Below are 19,589 nucleotides of genomic sequence, written 5' to 3'. Positions count from 1 at the left end.
AGGCTGGCCTCCAAATTGTGATCCACTTGCCTCTGCCTCTTAAGTACTTGGCTTTATAGGTGTATGCTAATGGTGGAGTTTTGATTAGGTTCTTCTTTTATATTAATTGTTTTATGGTAAAATGCAATTTTTGATGATGGGTGTGTTTAACAGTTGGCTTACAAATTCCGGAAATTTAACTGTCAGCTCTTGACTACTGTTAAAAATTGGCTCCAGATGCCAGCAGCATGGATTACAGCATATTCAACTATGTAATTGCCCTCAATGATATAAGGAGAATATTAGGTGACTTTTAATTATATTATTTTTAATTTGCTGCCTTAGAAATTAATGTTCTTGAGAATTTTTGTGGGAATTTCTTCTAGCATCTTTTGTTTGGATCATGCTACATGAATTCATAAGACCTCATCTTTTGCAGTCTTTTCTAGATAAGGAGGAAGATGGTTTATAATACAGTTTGGAAGATAGAAAGCCTACCCTGCAAACAATATAATGAGATACTTTTTCAAAAAATTATAGATGGACACAATATCTGTATTTATTTTTATGTGGTGCTGAGGATAGAACCCAGTGCCTCATGCATGCTAGGCAAGCGCTGTACCACTGAGCCACAATCACAGCCTCATAAAGATATATCATAAGAAGTTGTCTAATTTTCCTGGAACCAAACTTGAAGCATATGAAATATTTGAGAAAACAAAAACTTCTTGTCTGTTACAAAGTATAGGCAGTATTTTGAGGTTTATACCAAAGAAAGCTTCTGAAATTTGTTATTAGCATTCTTTTAAAACAGATATTGGAAATTAAGTTAGGTAGGACTAAACTATTTCATTGCTAAGAATGATCATGTGCATTTGATACAGTGTTTTATAGATTTTATATTGAACTCATCAGTAAGTTGGATCTCTATTGTAAAGATCTTTAAGCCTTTGAAGGGAAATTTTCATGGGTAATGTTGCCAAAAACCCACGAGATTTTAGGAGGAGGTTTCCCAGATTAATGTGACCTGGGTGTCTTTTTCTGCATGCCTTGGTTTTGTTTTCTGTGATTTTGTAACTGAAAGAAAATGTGTTGTGATTAATTTTCTCAATTCTAGCTTTATTTAATTCCTTAAGAGATGTGTACTGTGTGCAAAGCACTGTTTTAGGCACTTGGGATATACCAATGAATAAAACAAAATTCTTTGAAGGAGGGTAAAGGATTTGGTTATGAGGATCTGTGGGTAAGAGAAGTGTGTTCAAGACAGAGGAACAACCAGTGCAATAGACTTTAAGGCCTACTGGAACTTTCTAGGAAGAATGGAAGATCACTGTGGCCCGGGAATAATATAGAAGAATATAGAAGGTGAGGTCTGAAATTGAAGGTATGAGATAGTGATGGGTGGGACTAGCACTACTGTGCATGTAGGACCTTATAGACCATTATAAAGACTTAGGTTCTGCCACTTACTACTTGTGTATCTTTGGATAAATTACATAACCCTTTAGTTTTCTTACCTGTAAAAATGTGAATAATAGTAGTACAGGTTGAGTATCCCTTATCTGAAATGCTTGGACCAGAAGTATTTTGGATTTTTAAAATTTGAGAATTTTGCATATACATAATGAGGTATCTTGGGGATGAGATCTAAGTTTGAACATTACATTTATGTGTTTCATATACACCTTATCTACATAGCCTAAAGGCATTTTTGTACAATATTTTACATAATTTTGTGCATGAAACTGTTTCATAGTATGGAATTTTCTACTTGTGGGCACAATATTGGTACTCAACTTTGTTTTGGATTAGAAATGTTCAATCTCTGCCTTTCTCATAGTTTCGGTGTTTGCATTAAGTAAATTAACACCAGCAAAGTCCTGTAACACTGCTGAACAAAATCTGAAGTATATACTCTTTCTTATGTGTGTGTCAACATTAAAAGGTCAGCTTCTTTTGAAAAGGTAGCAAAGGGATAATTGCTCTCTAATTTGTCTTTTCTGTGACAAATTATGTAAGCTTCAATTGTAGCACTTAGTGCATTTTTATTATAAACGTTTACTGTTAGGAGTACTGACCATTCTTGCTAAATTGTGAACTTTGGACAGAGACTGTGGTATTTATGTGTGTCGGAGGAATCTTAGTGTATTGTAGATATAAATCAGGTGATCAAAATGTTAACTGAATTAATGATAAAAATATTAGCTCAAAGTAAATCAGACCACCTTCTAGTAAGTATATTGGAACACGACCAGTCCATCACAACTAAATTTTGGGGCTGGGATGTAGCTCAGTGGTACAGCACTTGCCTAGCATTTGGGAAGCCCTGGGTTTGATCTCCAGTACCACAGAAACAAAACAGAATAAAAAAACAAAACAAAACAAAAAAACAACCAATGAAAATGTAGTAAATGGGCCCTGTAAAATGTTCCATTTATTTTCTGCCTGTGCCATAGTTATTGAACTTGGTGTTGGTACAAAATTACCTTAATTATTAAATAGATATAAAAGTTGATACCATGTAAAAAGAAAAGTCTGTATTTGCATTACTGTATAACAGGGTATCATTGACTGATTTAAAAAATAATATCCTGATAGAGTAGATATAAGTACATGTTTAGTCTTTATATTTGCACAAATGATTATATGCAGGTAGCATTTAACTAGTGAAATATTTGAAGAATTGCAAAGAAGCGATATTTGCTAATTGCTAAAGTGGGAGAGCAGGCAAAGGAAGTGGGGAAATCTTGCCTATGTGGTTGTCCACATTGGAGTGGTTGTCCAAGTAGCTTTATACCTTTTTATACTTGTAGGATTTTAGTTTCCAGATGGTAGGCTCTCTTCTCATTGATAGTGGAGAGGAATGGGAGAGGAGAAAGCAGAATAAAGATTCAAAGGAGAAATGAAATTGCAATTGATACTAAATGAATTGGGGTTTTAGAAATAAATACTTATGTGACAGATGACTTAGGGGAAATGTGGGTTTCCATGGTAGAAGAAAGGTTGTCATGAGAAAGATATTTAAAAAATAATGTTTATAAGTGCAGATTTTTGAGTTTAAATTATTTTGTGTATGTGACATATTTCCTTTCACATCTTGCTTCACTATTTTATTTTTTCCTTCTCTTTTAACAGATTTAGTTATATTCTTTGATGTTTGGCAGCCTTAATTTAGTGCTTTCAATAAGAAGCAATGCAAGAAGATGAGTATATTTTTTGTGAAAATGAGGATTGTATTAACATTTCAAATTTATTTGTCCATTCTGTCGATGTTATATATGTGATGAGATATGAAATATTGTCTTGATTGTAGAGTGGGTATAGTAAATGAACTTTAAAAAAACACAATATTAAAATGTCTCAATTTGATAACAGGTTTATTTCCTGTGTATAGATTTGAATTGCTTTTTCTATTAAACTTAGTAATTATAAAAATTAAATATAGTAACAAATGTAGAAATATATAGAGAATGTATAATATTCTAATAGACTAGTAAATAGCAGTGTAGTGCAGATAGTTTTGCTTTACCTACTTTCAGTAAAGTTTGAGATTCATGTTTTCTGTTATTATTTTGGCTCTATTGCTGTAAATTTTTTTTTAACTGGGTATTGAGCCCTGGGGTGCTTAACCACTGAGCCACATCCCCATCCCTTTTTATTTTATTTTTTCATTTTGAGGCAGAGTCTCACTAAGTTGCTAAGAGCCTCACTATTGCTGAGACTGGCTTTGAACATGTGACCCCCTCTGCCCCAGCTTTCTGAGTTGCTGGGATTACAGGTGTGCACTACCGTGTCAGGCTAGAAGTACGAATTTACAAATAATTTTGAGCCAACAGTGCTATGTATATATAGCTCCAGTTGCTCAGGATGCCAAGGTGGGAGGACCGCTTGAGCCCAGGAGTTCTAGGTCAGCCCTCATAATATAGTGTGATCTTGTCTTAACAAACAAATAAATATAATTGAGATTAATGGCATGTATGTTTTTTTGAATGCTAGAAAACTTTGAGGCAGGCAATTAAGAACTTAGAAGAAATGAGTTATTTTAAAATAGGTCTTTTTCTTGTAACTAGTTTAGCAACTACACTTCTGCTGGCTAAGGACTAGAGAATGCTAAGTTATCAGAAATACTATAATCCCTTGATTAAAAATTATATAAACACAACTGAGTTAATGTACGAGGTTATTTTCTAGAGATTTTGAATTTCTCTTGTTTTGCTTTTATTAACTTGAAATATATTTTTGAACCTAAAAATGTGTTAGAGCTGTTACATAAAATGCTTTATTGTTTCTGATAAAATATTTCATTTGTCCTACTTTTTGTTTCTGATAATTTGGCTTTAAATTTTCATTATCTATGTTTATGTAGCTTCCAGTTATGTGAAGAAAACTATCTGGTCCAGTATCAATGTACTACCAACAAAGAGTGTTAATTTTCTGTATTAGTCTCTCATAGATTGATGATAGCATGCCATTTAAAAAACATCAACAGACCAATTTAGTTTTAAGAATACCTTTTCCCTTAAAATTTTAAAATATTTATTAGTTCTGTTATTTATGAAGCTACATTCTTAATATATTTAAGAGCTGGGGGAAATGTTACGGTTTGTTCAGTAAAGTAATACTATTTGAATAATGGAGAGTATTTGCAGTGCTTTTAATGAAACACATTTCTGCTTTTTCTGTTTTAAAATGATTCAAAGTTATCATTCATACTTTAAAGAAATCTTACCTTTTAACTAGAAATTATGTTTGAAAAATTCCAATTTTATTTGTGATGATTATTAAGCACTGATGGGTCAAGAAGTATTAGTTGCTGCTAATTATGTTTAATTCAGCAGTTTCTATTATGGAAAGAGTTTTGTTAGATTTTTCACATTTAGCTATAAGTATTTCATCCCGACTTTAAGACTGTTTCTAATTCTGATTCTTTGGAGGGGATAACCTGTATTTTTGTACTTTTATAGGATAGAGGGGAGCAGTCAGCAGCTTGGAAATTCAGTCAAGTGATCTGGCGGGATGGGCATTTGCCTGACACATTTTATAGAGGTAATTCATTGTTTTATTCAATCTTTTAGTTTCTTCCTACGGTAAGATACTCATGGCCTTGCATATGAATACGCATGCTCAAAACTGTTGGGTAGTACTTTGCTTTTACTGGACAATTCCTTCCTTTTTTACTCACTTATATGTAGCACAAATGTTATGTACAAATCACATGATACCCCTATTTGTACATGTGAATATCTGCATGTTGAAAATAATGTTACTGGTTTTGTAAGATGAAGTCAGTATCTTTTTTTTGATTAATTATATATTACTTGCTTTTTTCCTGAGCCCCGGTTCCCTTACATCAGGAAAACAGATGACCCTTTCCTTTCTTGTTGGCCTGTATTGGCACATATAGTAAGCCTGTACTTTTATCTTTCAAACAAAATGAAAGAAAATTAAAAATATAACAGTTTTCAAGGTATTTACATATCTGTCAGAGGCACATCCTCATGCCATTTATTAATGATGATAAAAATTCTAAAAAGTGTCTCCATGAGTTTGAAAATTTGAGAATTCATTTAACACTTGAGAATTGAAAATATTAGTAGTTTACTGGCCATATTTTAGGATTTCCTCCTTTTTTCTTAATTGTCATGTTTGTCACTTTTTATTCTTTTACCCAGCTTTATTATAAGAGGAATACACACTTAAGCAATAGAAAATGTCATAAAAGCAGTTCTCCCATTTTCTCATTCATTATTAGCACTGTATATTCTTCCAAACATTTTCTGTACGTATACAAACCTTTATTTTTGTATCTTGTATTTACATTTTTTTTAGGTGGATGCTGTGCATACTTCAGCAGCATGCATTTTTTTGTGGTACTAGGTAAAAACCTTTTGTATCTTTGCATATCATTCCTTCTCATTTCTTTCTGAGTAGTATTCTAGTATTTGGATGTATCAATTATTTTAACTGGCCACCTGTTTATGGATATTTAGGTTATATTCTGCTAATATAAATGGTCATGAAATAAATATACAAAAGTGGGTTTACCTTTGTAGATATTTTAAAACATTTGGAGTTTAAATTCCTAAGGGAAAAATAGTTGCACTAAAGAGCTTCTGTGTGTTAGAGTTTGCTAGATGGATTGCCTAACCAAAAAAAAAAGCCCATTATCATGGGCTGAGGTTGTGGCTTAGTGGCGGAGAGCCTGCCTAGCATGTGTGAGGCACTGGGTTTGATTCTCAGCACCACATATAAATAAATGAATAAAAATAAAGATCCATCAACAACTAAAAAATACATATATATATAAATAATTAAGAAAAAAAGAATGCCCAGTATCAGTACTTTAACAGAGTGGGAATCCATCTGTCTCCTTGATAACACTAGCTAATAACAGACATTTTTATATATGTCAGTATTTATTTATAAGCTTTGCTTTTTTTCCCCATTAGTACTGGCCATATGGTATATTTTTGGTCTCTGTGTATATGTGTATTAGGGAAAGGATGTCCTTGTCATTTGCTAGGGAAATATTTTTGCTTATCTTTTGATTTTGGTTTCATTTTTATCCTGCAGAAGTTCTGATTTTTTTCTGATAGAATATGGTGAACTTCGTCTTTATGTTGGAGTAGGGTAGAGTAGGGTAGAGAGTTCTGTGTTAGGTGTCATCCTTGAGTCTAGGACTCAACTTTCCCTTCCATATTAAAACATCTTTGAATGACACAAATCCCTCTTAGAACTTTGGAGAATGCACTTTGTATGGCTTTTTGTCATAGTATGGCATTCTTTTTTTCTCTTAGTGACACATAAAATACTTGTGTGTCTTAATATTGGCAGTTTTAGATTTAGTGAGCTATAGTACTTGAAAAAGTTGAACAGTAGATTATAGAAACAGGCCCTGCAAATACATACAAAATTGAATAATGAAAGTGTTTAAAAGTGTAGAAGAGATATGATCACTCATTAAATGGAGTGAGGATAACTGGTTAACCATTTGTAATAAAGTAGAGCTGAATCACTATAATTATTGCTTTCCCAGAAATACTCCTTTATCTATAGATGCAGACTTTAAACAATTTAAATTGTAATAGAACAATTTAAAAAGTAATAGAAATTTTATTTACTGATTCTTTTTTTTTTTACTTTTATTTATTTTCATTAACTTTTTTTGACAGTGATAAATATATTTTTTAAAAAATTTTTCATGCATAGGGTAATAATGTCTGTCTCACAATCCATGGTCCTTCCCCTCCCATTCCACCCCAACCCGCCCGTCTCTATCTACTCACTCTCTCCTCTGCAAAATTCAGTTCATTCTTCCCCACCCATCCTCCACTATGGATCAGCATCCACTTATCAGAGAAAACATTGGGTCTTTGGTTTTTTGGGATTGGCTTATTTCACATAGCATGATACTCTCCAGTTCCATCCTTTTTCTGCAAATGCCATAATTTCATTCTTCTTTGAGGTTGAGTAATATTCCATCGTGTATATGTACCACATTTTCTATATCTATTTATCTGTTGAAAGGCATCTAGTTTGGTTCCACAATCTAGCTGTTGTGAATTGAGCTGCTATAAACATTGATGTGGCTGTGTCACTGTAGTATGCTGATTTTAAGTCCTTTGGGTACAAACTGAGAAGTGGGATAGCTGGGTCAAATGGTGGTTCCGTTCAGTGTTTTCTGAGAAATCTCCATACTGCTTTCCGAAGTGGTTGCACTAATCTGCATTCCCACCAACCATGTATGAGTGTACCTTTTCCCCCACAACCTTGCCAACACTTATTATAGCTTGTATTCTTAATAATTTATTTGCTAATTCTGTTATGATTGGAGAACATGCTTTGTATGACTTTTAATTTTAAAGTTAATATTCTCTGATATTAATTTTTAAATTTGTTTCATAATTATAAATTTTACATTTGATTTATAATTATAAATTAATTTATAATTTACAGTGCATATCCCTTTTATAAAATTATAATATATAATAAATATGAATTTATAATTATAGATTATTCCTTTATAATGAATAAAAATTTACATTTATTGAGGCTTATTTTATTTCTTCATGTTATGGACTGTGCTGGAGAAAATTCCATGTGTGTTTGGAAACAATGTGAATTCTACTGTTGGTAGAGTTTTCTTTATATGCCAAGAAGGTCTAGTTGGTTGACAATATGGTTCAAGTCATGTATATCTGCTAATTTTGTTTTTTTAATTCTTTCAATTATTTAGATTGTGGGTTTTGAAATCTCCCATTTAATTGTTGAATTGCGTATTTTTCCTTTCAGTCACATCAGTTATTATTTTGGGGCTTTTCTTCTAGGTACATATACAATTATTTTATCTTCTTGATTTGTTGACTACGTCATTATGAAACACGTTCTTTGTCTTTAAGTCTGTTTTATTTTTTGTGGTGTTCGGAATTGAACCTGGGGCCTTGTGTGTGCTGGGTAAGCACTCTACCTCATCACCAGCCCTCCTACAGTCTTTTTATCTGATATTAATATGACCATTCCAGCTATCTTTATTGTTACTGATTCTGAATCCCCCCCCCCATCTTTTTACTATAAATCTCAAATGTAAGAGAGTGTTGCTTGTTGATAGCATTATAATTGAAGTTTGGTTTTTTCCTACAATCTGATAGTCTCTGGCTTTTAGATCATTCACATGTAATTGTGGATTTCATTGGATTTACATTCTTTTTTTATTTTTAAATTTTATAGTTGTAGATGAACACAGTACCTTTATTTTATTTATTTATTTATTTTTATTTGGTGCTGAGGATCAAATCCAGTGCCTCACATGTGCGAGTGAAGTGCTCTACCACTGAGCTATGGCCCCAGTCCTGGATTTAAATTTTAATTTTGCTATTTCTTTTGTATATGTTTATCATGTTTTTGTTCCTCTGTCTCTAGTGCCTTTTGTATTAAATACTTTTTAGTGTGCCATTTTAATTACTTCATTGACTTTTTACTATATTTTAAAGGGTATTTTTTTTGTGGTGTGTTGACATTATATTATACATTTATCAATCTGCGTAATACATTGAGATACAGGACCTTTGTCCATTATAGGTCATTTTCTCTTCTATTGTGCCACTATTATAATATATATCTATATATGTGTTGTAAATTCAGCAGTTCAATGTTATAATCATTTCTTTGTACCTTCTTAGATCTTTAAAAGAAGTAAGGTTTGTTATTTTAGATTAGCCCACGTGTTTGCCATTTCTGGTGCTTTTCATTGCTGCTTCTGCATTTGAGTCTAGTGTCTTTTCCTTTCAGCTTCCTGGACGCCCTTTATTTAATATTTCATGTAAATCAAGTCTCCTAGCAAAAAATTTTGTCTTTGCTTATCAGGGATTTTCATTTTTGAAAAATAGTCTTGCTGTTTTCTTCTTGGTTGACACTCTTTTGCTTTCGGCTCTTTGCGTGTGTGATGCCACCGTCTTCTTGCCTCTCTTGTTTCTGGTTGGAAGTTAGCCATTCATCTATGATGATGGCCTGCACATGCTGGGTCATTTTTCTCGTTTGCTTTCAAGATTTTCCCCCTTGTGTTTGCTTTCAATAGTTTGACTATGATGTGTCCAAGAATAGGTCTCTTTGTATTTATTCTGCTTGAAGTTCCTTGGGCTTCTTGGATCTATAGATTTATTTTCCTAAAGAAAGGGGGAAAGAAGTCAAATCTGGAAATTTTTCGTCCTATGATTTATTAATTTTTTTTTAACTCTTCTCTCTTCCTTCCTCCTGATACTCCAGAAATGTTGGTAAGCTAGATGTTCCACATGTCTCTTAAGCTGTTTATTTTTCTTTAGTCATTTTTTTTCTCTCCATATTTTAATTGGATAATTTCTATTAATGTGTCTTTAAGGTCACTAATTTTCTTTTGTTATCTTGATCAGCTATTGAGCCCTTCGGCTAAGTTTTGTTTTTTGTTTTTTTTTTTTTTTTTTTTTTTTAAATAATGGGGACTGAACCCAGGGGCACTTAACCACTGAGTCACATCCCCAGCTCTTTTTATTTTTTATTTTGAGACAGGGTGTCCCTAAGTTGCTTAGGGCCTTACTAAGTTGCTGAGGCTGACCTCAAACTTGGGATCCTCCAGTCTCAGCCTCCCAAATTGCTGGGATTATAGGTGTGTGTCACCATGCCCAGCTCTTCTGATTAGTTTTTAAAAAGATTTTAGTTTTATGCTTTTCAGCTTCAGAATTAGAGTTCATTTATGTAATTGCTGTGTTTTTATTGAAAATCTTAATGGTTGATAATTTTCATAATTAAATAATTAATTTTCATAATTAAAAAATTTAATTTTCTTAATTAAAAAAGTTAAAACATGGGTTCCTTCCTTTATGTTAACACATCTGTAATAGATGTTTTGAAATCTTTATTTTGGCCAACATATAGAAGACACCGTGTTAGCTGATATTTTTCATGAATATGGGTCACATATTTTTTGTGTGTCTTGTAATTGTTGAAAATGGCATTTTTCTTAATATTGTAGAATTTCTGGATTGTGATTACTTCCTCTCACTCATGGTTTTTGTTGTTACTGTTGTTTTCATTATGGTTTTCGTGTAATACAATTCTGTTGTTGAAACAAAGCAACATTTTATTTTTGACAAAAGTTTTATTTGGGAAAATAAATAAGCATGAATATTCCAGAAAACTCTGAAATTGAAGGATACTGAGATATATAACTCTATCAGGAATTGAACTTTTAAAAATATGCTAACAATCTTGAAATATTTTTAAAAAATAAATTAATATAATACTTTTTGAAATTCACAGGTGAAATTATTACTGGATTTACTCTGTGTGTGGGAAGATTTCTTGTCTTTGTATCCTTGTAAACTGGTAGAACATTATAGAATCTTTCATTTATATCCAAGCTTCCTGTGAAGGAGTGTATACAAACCTTTTTTTTTTTTTTTTTAAAGTACTGGGAATGGAACTCAAGGTCACTTTACCACTGAGCTACATTCTCCCAGCCCCTTTTATTTTGAGATAGGACCTTCATAAATTGCCAAACCTTCCTTGAATTTGGCGATCTTCCTAATAAACCTTTGTTATAGTTGGAATTATAGGTGTGTGCCACCACACCTAGCACAAATTAATTTTGATAGGTAAGAATATTATTTTTAAGGATCTTCAGAGTAGGAAATTCCATAAAATCTTCAGTCTGATGGTATGGTCAGAAATGCTTACTGTCAGGATGTTTTCTTATGTACAACCTGGACTTTTTTTTGTTTTTTGTTTTTGGATATACTCCACATTTTCTGTATGATTCGGTTAGCTCCTCCTGTTCAAGAAGATATCCTTGCTGACCAAGTTTTTTATTTAGATATTTAACATGATTTTAGAACTATGATCTTTTCTATTGTGAATACACATGTGTTTGGTATGGTATTGGTTGTGTTTGTTATTTCTAAGGCCTGCCATTTTGTTTGCTTTTCTCTTTATAGACTTTACAAAGCAGATAAGGGTGGTGTTTTTCAGTGGTTCCTTTCTTTGTTTTATCTTTTCTAACATTTTAGGTCTTCTGCATTTCCTTCAATTACTTATTATCTCTAAGACTATAGATTACAAATGTAAGCAAATTATTCTTTACAAGGCCAGGGTTAATCCTCAGTTACTAACTACCACTGTCCTATTTTGTTTCATACCTAAAAAACAAGCCAGTGCATTGTCATTCAGACATAACATTACTGAATTTTCAAAAAGTGGTCACTTCTGAATTTATACCAGGTTGCACATAACTGTATTTGTATAGCTTTCTTTCCCTCCATAAGTAATGTGATTTGTTTGTTGTGTATGTGTATGTTTTATTGTAGGATTTGGATGGCATAAGTGATTAAGGTGGTATTGAGGGTTTCTGAAGCCTGTGAAAGGTAGAAACTCAACCATGATTTCTTTTTCAACTCTACAGCATTCTCTTCCTTGAAGTCTTCATTTTTACCCTAGTCTCAGGTAATTTTAATACTTACTTTTCATAATCTTGAGTTAGTAAAATTTTTTCAAACGTGAAACCTTGCTGTTAAAATTTTGTTGTGTTTATATAATAGTTTCTTTCTGTTTTAATTTTTTATCTGAAAGAAACTTTTGATTTAATTTGTTCATGAAAAGACATTAATTTTAAGACAAACTTGATGAATAATGATATAATATTATATTGTTTAGTTTAACAGAAAATTATGTGTAACTTATTATGTAATCGTATGTGAAAGTGAAGTTAGAAATTTTTTTCTTTTTTAATCCTCTTCCTTAACAGCAGATTGCATTTCTTCACCTTTGTATTCTAAACACACATACGTCCATATTACATTTTCTAGAATTTCCAGGGAATCTCTATTTTCCTCTGTAGAAAACTTGGACCTAGTAACCTAATTGATTTTTATTGTATAATTTTTTGAAATATGATAAAACACACTAACTGCTGTACATTTATACATATTATATGTTTGCCTATGTTAATATAAAGAAAAGCACTCGTAGATAATTCAGAAATCTTTTATGTTTTATATTTAGTATATAGACTTGGCTACTGTGACAAATTAGAAATATATTTGCTTGAAAAGTTTGTGTAAAATGTCTAATGATTATATGGAGACTGGAGAATTATTATGATCCAGGGTTCCCTTTTCTTGCCCTGATATTGCTTTCCTTCCTTCCTTCTTCCTTTTTCCCCATACCCCATCCTACCTTTTCTTTGTTTCACTGGAACTTGAACTCAGGGCATTGTGTGTGCTAAGTTTGCACTTTCCCCCTGAGCTACACCCCCACCCTAAGCAATTTTTAAAAAAAATTTTTTAGTTCTTGATGGGCATTTACTTATTATTATTTTTTTTATTTATATGTGGTGCTGAGAATCAAACCCAGTGCCTCACACATGCAAGGCAAGCACTCTGCCACTGAGCCCCAGCCCCAGCCCCTAAGCTGTTTTTAATATTTGGTTTCCCTCTTGTTGTCCAGGATGATTACCAGTGTATCTGCCAATAGGGAGAAGAAAAAGGGGAGAACATTATCCTTTCCTTTAATGGGAGTTGTGTATCACTTTCACTCTTATCCCATGTGCTGTAACTTTGTGACATAGCCACAACCAGCTACAAGAGAGGCGCATAATGAGTCTTACCTGGGCAGGCATGTGTCTCCAATAATTTTTATAATTGGTTAAGAAGGAGAGAACAGATTCTGGAGGGATGGCCAGCTATCTGTCACATTAGGGTTTGTGTCAGTTAACACTTATTCTGTTACGGAGTGTATCTTTGTTACTATTCAGCACATATTTTAAAAATAATCATTAGATGTTTGGTGTTTATTTATAGTATATAGTGAAATTTATTTTAAGAAGTATTTTTTTTATTGCCTAACAAAACTGAGGAAAATTCAGTTTTCTAATAGAATCAGTATTTTGATTGTTAATGATTGAATTTTTGAGATTGGCATAAAATGCAATGGATATAATACTTAGAACCAACAAAATGTAGATTTTTGTTTTGCTTGATTCTTTTCCCTGTTTTTCCCCATCTGTTAAAGATAAATTACAGATATATCTTAGCCAGGTGTGATGGCATGCCTGTAACCCCAGCAATTCAGGGGGTTGAAGCAGAAGAATTTCTAGTCGGAGGTCAGTCTCAACCTCTTAGGGAGACCCTGTTTCGAAATTAAAAGGGACTGGGAATATAGCTTAGTAGTGGAGTGCCCAATACCACAGAAAGAAAAAAAAAATTATGCACACACGTGTGCGCGCACACACACACACACACACACACACACACACACACACACACAGAGCTATTTCTGAAACAGTTTGAGTTGGCATACATATGATTTCAAGTTTCCAAATATCACTATTTTGTTGAGTGTTTTAGAAGATTTTGGTGATAAATAATTGGAATGCATTAGATTGCGGGATTCCTTTTTTTTTTGAGAGGCTTAAGTGTTATGTAGCAATGCATTAACATTGGCTTTAATAAATTTTAAAGATACTTTTAGTTGTAGGTGAACACAATACCTTTATTTTGTTTATTTAGTTTTTTTTTTAATGTGGTGCTGGGGATCGAACCCAGTGCCTCATGCATGCTAGGCAAGAGCTCTCACTGAGCTACAACCCTAGCCCTGGGCTTTAATAATTATAAATTATTTTTCTGTAGTTAAAAAATTGTCACTTTTAAATCATCATATTATACATTCTGATTAATAATTGTGTTAGCAGCTTTTGAAATTAGATTCTTATTATTTAAATATGTTTTATTGATGCTAGTACTGATTTGAAAGAACTTTTTGTCCAATTGTCATTATTGTAAATGATGCTATTAGGATGTTTTAAAATAGCACATTAAAAATCAACATAGTTGAGGCTGGTGTTGTGGCTCAGTAGTAGAGCACTTGCCTAACATTTGAGAGGCACTGGGTTCAAGCCTCAGCACCACATAAAAATATGTAAATAAAGGTTTATAAAAAAGTTAAAAAAATATTTCTTAAAAGAAAAATCAATGTAGTTTACAAGATAGGCTTTGTAAGATACAAAATGATAGTTATACAAAGGTGTATCTGAAGAGTTCTGAATGTAGAATGTGCCTACACAAGAAATATTGTTTTTAAATGAGATTAAACAGTTTTTGCTAAATCATTTTGTATGTATATGTACACACACATATAGATACATGTATATGTGTGTATATATCTATATATCTGTGTGTGGGGGTGGGTAACTGGGAATTGAACACGGGGATGTTGTAGCACTGAACTGTATCACCAGACTTTTTTTTTTAAATTTGGAGACAGTCTCACCAAGTTGCCCAAACTGACCTTGAATTTATGATATTCCTGCTTCAGCCTCCTGAGTCACTGGGATTACAGGCAAGTGCCACCATGCCCAGCTTATAACTATATTCTGAAGGATGAAAAAAAGTAGAAAACTTTTTAGGAATGACAAATGGTAAAAATTTTTAAACTTTTTTTGTATTGACCATTGATTTCTTCATCTTACCAAATTATCCTAAGACTGATATTTATGTTTCTTTTCTGTTTTGATTTGGGGTGAGGATGGTTTGCTGCGGTCAGATCCAGGGCCTTGCACATGCTTTGATATCCCCAGCTTTGATATTTGTATTTTTAATGCTATCATTTAAAAAATATAATTTCTTAATGAGTCATGCATAGGTTAGAAATTGGTGTAACTGACATGTTAACTGGATGTTAAAAATTAATGTAACTGGCATCCTCCATACAAAAGAGGTTTGCTGAAAATGATTTGGATCAGAAGTAATTTGTAAGATCTAGCTGTTCTGTTTCTTGTTTCCAGAACAAATTCCTTTGAGTGCCTCTCCTGCCTAAAGTGAAGTTTCTTTTTAGGTGTAATTGGTTCTGGTATAAGGGTGGGGGATTGTTGAATTTGGGAGAATATTTTAGTTGAAAATTATCTGCTTAGGAAATACAATGATATTTAGTTTCTTAAGCTTGACCACCATACTGTTTTGACTTGTAGTATATAATTGAAGTTCCACATTATACAGTTACAGTTGATGGAAAATAATATTACTGCCTAATTCAATAAATAAAACAGAAATGTGGGATGTTAAATGAGAAATATTTCTTACTTTCATGTTTGAATGCAGATTAATTAAAAGTGGTAAGTGGCATATAGATACTCCTTGTATGATCTGAAGGGGATAAGGATTTTAGATGGTTGTGGTACAGGCCTTCAAATCTGTTATTATTTCATTTTATTTATTTGTTTGTTTGGTTTTTGGTACTGGGGATTGGACTTGGGAACACTTGACCACAGAGCCACATCCCCAGCCCTATTTTGTATTTTATTAAGAGACAGGGTCTCACTGAGTTGCTTAGCACCTTGCTTTTCCTGAGGCTGGCTTTGAATCCTCCTGCCTCAGCCTCCTGAGCCACTGGGATTAAAGACATTTGCCACCATTCCTGTTTTCATTTTAAAACTTAGTCATCTTTTCTTTGGTCTTTGATTTATTAGCCATATTTAGGATTTTAAAAAATTTCTAATTGAAAATGGAAAAGTAGAAGATTTTTCTGGCAATGGTTTGAAGAAAAAATGGAGGAAGAAAGTTAATTTAAGAGGGTGTAGGTAAACTTATGAAGAAAAGACTGGCTAAAGAGCAATTCACTAAGGTGTGAAGTTGGAAAGTAGAGAATATACTAAGGGTTCAGTCCACTTTAAGAAGAAATAAGGATTCTGCCTCAAAGATTTCCTGTGTTAGCCATGAGATGGAGTACTCAGTTATGGAGATTGCTTTGCCAAGCCAGGCAGTGGTGATGGAGAGGCCTCAGAAGTAGGTGATGAGATGAGAATGAGCTCAAGGACTTTAAGGTTTCCAGGGCCTTTTGTTTTTGTTTTTGTTTTGGTACTGGTGATTGAACTTAGGGATACTTAACCACTGAGTCACATCCCCAGCCCTGTTTTGTATTTATTAGAGACAGGGTCTCACTGAGTTGCTTAGGGCCTTGCCATTGCTGAGGCTGGCTTTGAACTTGAGATCTTCTTGCCTTGGCTTCTTGAGCCACTGGGATTACAGGTGTGTACCACCATGCCCAGCCCCAGGGCCTTTAAAAGTCAGGAAGTAGTATGATATGATAAAAAGTGCATTGAATCAATAAACTTGATTTGAAATTCCAGTTTACTTCTTACCTATGTGGTCTTGAGTAAGCCCCAGTTTCTTTGTCTTTGCATTACTACTGTCTTGAAGATTATTATAAATATTAAGTAATAAGGTAATCTGTATAAAGGTGTCCAGCACAGTATCTTATATATCTAGTATGTCCTCATCCTGTTAGTTATCCTTTTTTTCCAGGTTACCATAATCTTTCAAACTTAGAATACAAACACATACCTATTAATACATTTATAAAGATAATTTCCTCATTAATTTCTTAAAACCCCATTTAAAAACCTCATTGAACATTTTCAGTGCCTTGTAGTTGATTAAGAATGAGTCGTAATGCCCAGTTTGTCCATATATTATCCTTTTGTTAAGTTTGTCTTTTGAAAAGAAGTCCAAACAGTTGCCTGAAGTTTTGAAATCATTGTTACAATGCTTGTATTAAATCTGCATATTTTAATTTATCGTTAAAAGCACTGATTCAAAGCTTATTTGCTTGGTCAGCTCGTAAATCTGTAAAGCTTAGTTTCTAATTGTTTCTAATTGCAATTAGATGATCAGAAACATTAAATTAGAAGATGACAACAAGAAGAGTAAGCTCTCTCTTTTGAAAGACAGGAGAAAGTGATATTGATATATTTATGTTCTCTTTAAGTTCATCTTTGCTACTAGACTTAAATACTAGAGCGTTAGCTAAACTGCTATAGTTAGGATCATTTTTATATAGCTGAGCCAAATATTTGTCAGGAAAGGATGCTAGGTGGGTCGGGGTAGGGGTTTGGACAAGGCCCCCCAATACACATACACACAAACAAAAGGAAGCTTCCAAAAGCTTCTGGAAAAAGGAAACAGCACATACATATGTTACAAAAAAATGATGAAGTAGGAAAAGTATGTTTTTGTATTGTCCTTGTGCCTCTCTTCTAAATCATAATAGTTTTTATCTTTCCCTCTGATAACTCTTAGGCAATTTCAGCCAAAATTCTCATGCTTCACTGCACATTCAGAAATCCAAATACAAGAAAGGTCCCGTGCTTAAAACTTAACACATGCTATTTGTCTAGTTTATTATTTTCAGGGAGGCTTAGCAAAGTGTAAAGAAAGGAAACAGATGCAATTGGTCCACATTAATAAGTGAATGAAGGATCAGGAAACTTTGGCAGCCCCCTAAATACCTCTGTTCCCATACCTTCCACTTCTTAGGCAGAGGGATGATTATAGGAGAGAATAAATTTGTAAGTGGGGGAAGTATGCAGAGTGAAGTACTCTGCTAAAGGGAGATTTAGGAGAACTTGGTTCCAGCTTGGCCTCTTCCTTTCTTTCTCCTCTCCTCAGTTCTAGTTTTCAGCCTTGTCACCTCTGGGTAACCTGAACACAGGAGGCAGGATTATAGTCCCATCATTAGCTAAATTAGTCCAAGGACATCACTATGCATCTTTTCTTGGTTCTTAACAGCTCTGCCATTTTGCACACTCTGGTGTCAGTTGCCCAAGTTTTGTCCAGTTATAAAAGTCTTCACAGGATATTCAGAGTGGATTATTATTCCACCTATTTTCTTTTTCCCCAGTTAGAGATTCATGGGAACTCATTGTTTAGTTTTTTTTCCCCCCCTCCTTCCAGAGTAGTCTTTTATGTGAGAGATATGATTTAAGGGAAGCAGTATTTCTTTTTCTTTCCAGTGTAATATTCCTAACCCTTGAATTTCCATTAATCATAGGCACATTAGTTGGCTTTATGAGGGGTAAACAGGGAGAGATATTTAACTATTCATGTGAATTGATCACATCTTTTTTTTTATTTTTATACTTTGCTGAGCCTCCCTGATAATTACTAAGAAGTAGCTTGTATTAAGTCTTGAACTTGGTACCCTTTGTTGTATTCAGATTTCTGAACGAGCAGTGAGGCATGAGAACTTTAACTGAGACCACCTAAGAGTTATGGGGGGGAGGTGAAACTATTATGGTTTAGAAGGCGAAGTTGCAAGGACAATACAAAAATGTCCTTTTCCTACTTTATCATTTTTTGTAGCATAGGCTTGTACTCTTTCCTTTCTTCATAGGCTTTTGGAATCCTTTATATGTGGGCCTTGTTTCCTTTCCTGTCCTGTTTACTGTGCCCAGATACAAATTAAAGTGTGTGATTTAGATGTGCCTCATTTTGTCTGAAAACACATTTAAAAATAACTCTTTCTTTTGAAATAAATATGAAAAACAAAATCTGGAGCCAATCATATTACCCACACCTGTTACCCTATTGTAAAATTAGAATAGAAAAAGAAGGACTGGTGGTGTAGCTCAATTTTAAGAATGCTTATCTGATGTGCATGAATCCCTGCTTTGATCTGCAGCCTTGTTTAAAAACAATGCACACACACAAACGCACACACTTAAAATATATATTATATAAAAATATATACATATATATTTATGTTTACATGATTTGAAAAAAGAATAAAACAAAAGATCAAGATCAGTCTTTTCCCTGAAGAAATGAATCCTTTTCTTATTTGACTTCCCAAATTCCATTGTTTCTTTCCAGAAAAAGAAAAAATTCTCCAGAATAACTGTTGATCAGAGCTATTTATCTTTTAAAAAAATTATGTAGAAAGGGTCTTACTGTCTATATAACCTTGATTTTTTTTTTCCACTTGCTTTATGTTGTGTAAGCAGCACATACGGCTAACCTCTTTCCTTTTATTATTGTATGCATTCTGTTGTATGGTTAAATCATTAATGTAAATAAGTCTCCGTATCAGTGGATGCTTAGATTGTTTCTGGTCTTTTGCTGTAAAAGAGTTGCATCAAACATCCTGGTTCATGTATGTTCGTAGGCCAAATGTATAAATAACTTATAAGATTGGGTATATCCCTAGCAGTGAGGTTGCTAGGTCAAGAGTACATGCAGTTTTTACTTTGTTATTTCTAAAGCTCATTTTAAAACTTTGAGTAGTAGTCATTGATATTGAAGTCTGTGTAAATA

General features: G+C 33.2%; 1 protein-coding gene across 9 annotated transcripts in view; it reads left to right on the top strand.

Moving 5' to 3' along the window:
- The window catches only part of ZNF148 (zinc finger protein 148), a 130,660-nt gene that overhangs the window by 30,580 nt on the left and 80,491 nt on the right, over window positions 1-19,589 (top strand). For 5 of the 9 annotated variants that reach the window (XM_079156195.1, XM_079156189.1, XM_079156190.1 and 2 more), the window contains 2 exons: window positions 4,944-5,025; window positions 11,814-11,949. The gene's annotated coding sequence lies outside the window, so the exon portion shown is untranslated. The remainder of the gene's footprint in view (window positions 1-4,943; window positions 5,026-11,813; window positions 11,950-19,589) is intronic. The other 4 variants (XM_079156193.1, XM_079156192.1, XM_079156191.1 and 1 more) reach the window with 3 other exon arrangements.

The sequence above is a fragment of the Sciurus vulgaris genome, assembly GCF_902686455.1.
Source record: "Sciurus vulgaris genome assembly, chromosome: 10".
In the NCBI taxonomy this organism is placed as follows: domain Eukaryota; kingdom Metazoa; phylum Chordata; class Mammalia; order Rodentia; family Sciuridae; genus Sciurus; species Sciurus vulgaris.
The sequence above is the reverse complement of the archived record's forward strand: the minus strand, read 5'-3'. Positions and strand labels throughout refer to the sequence as shown.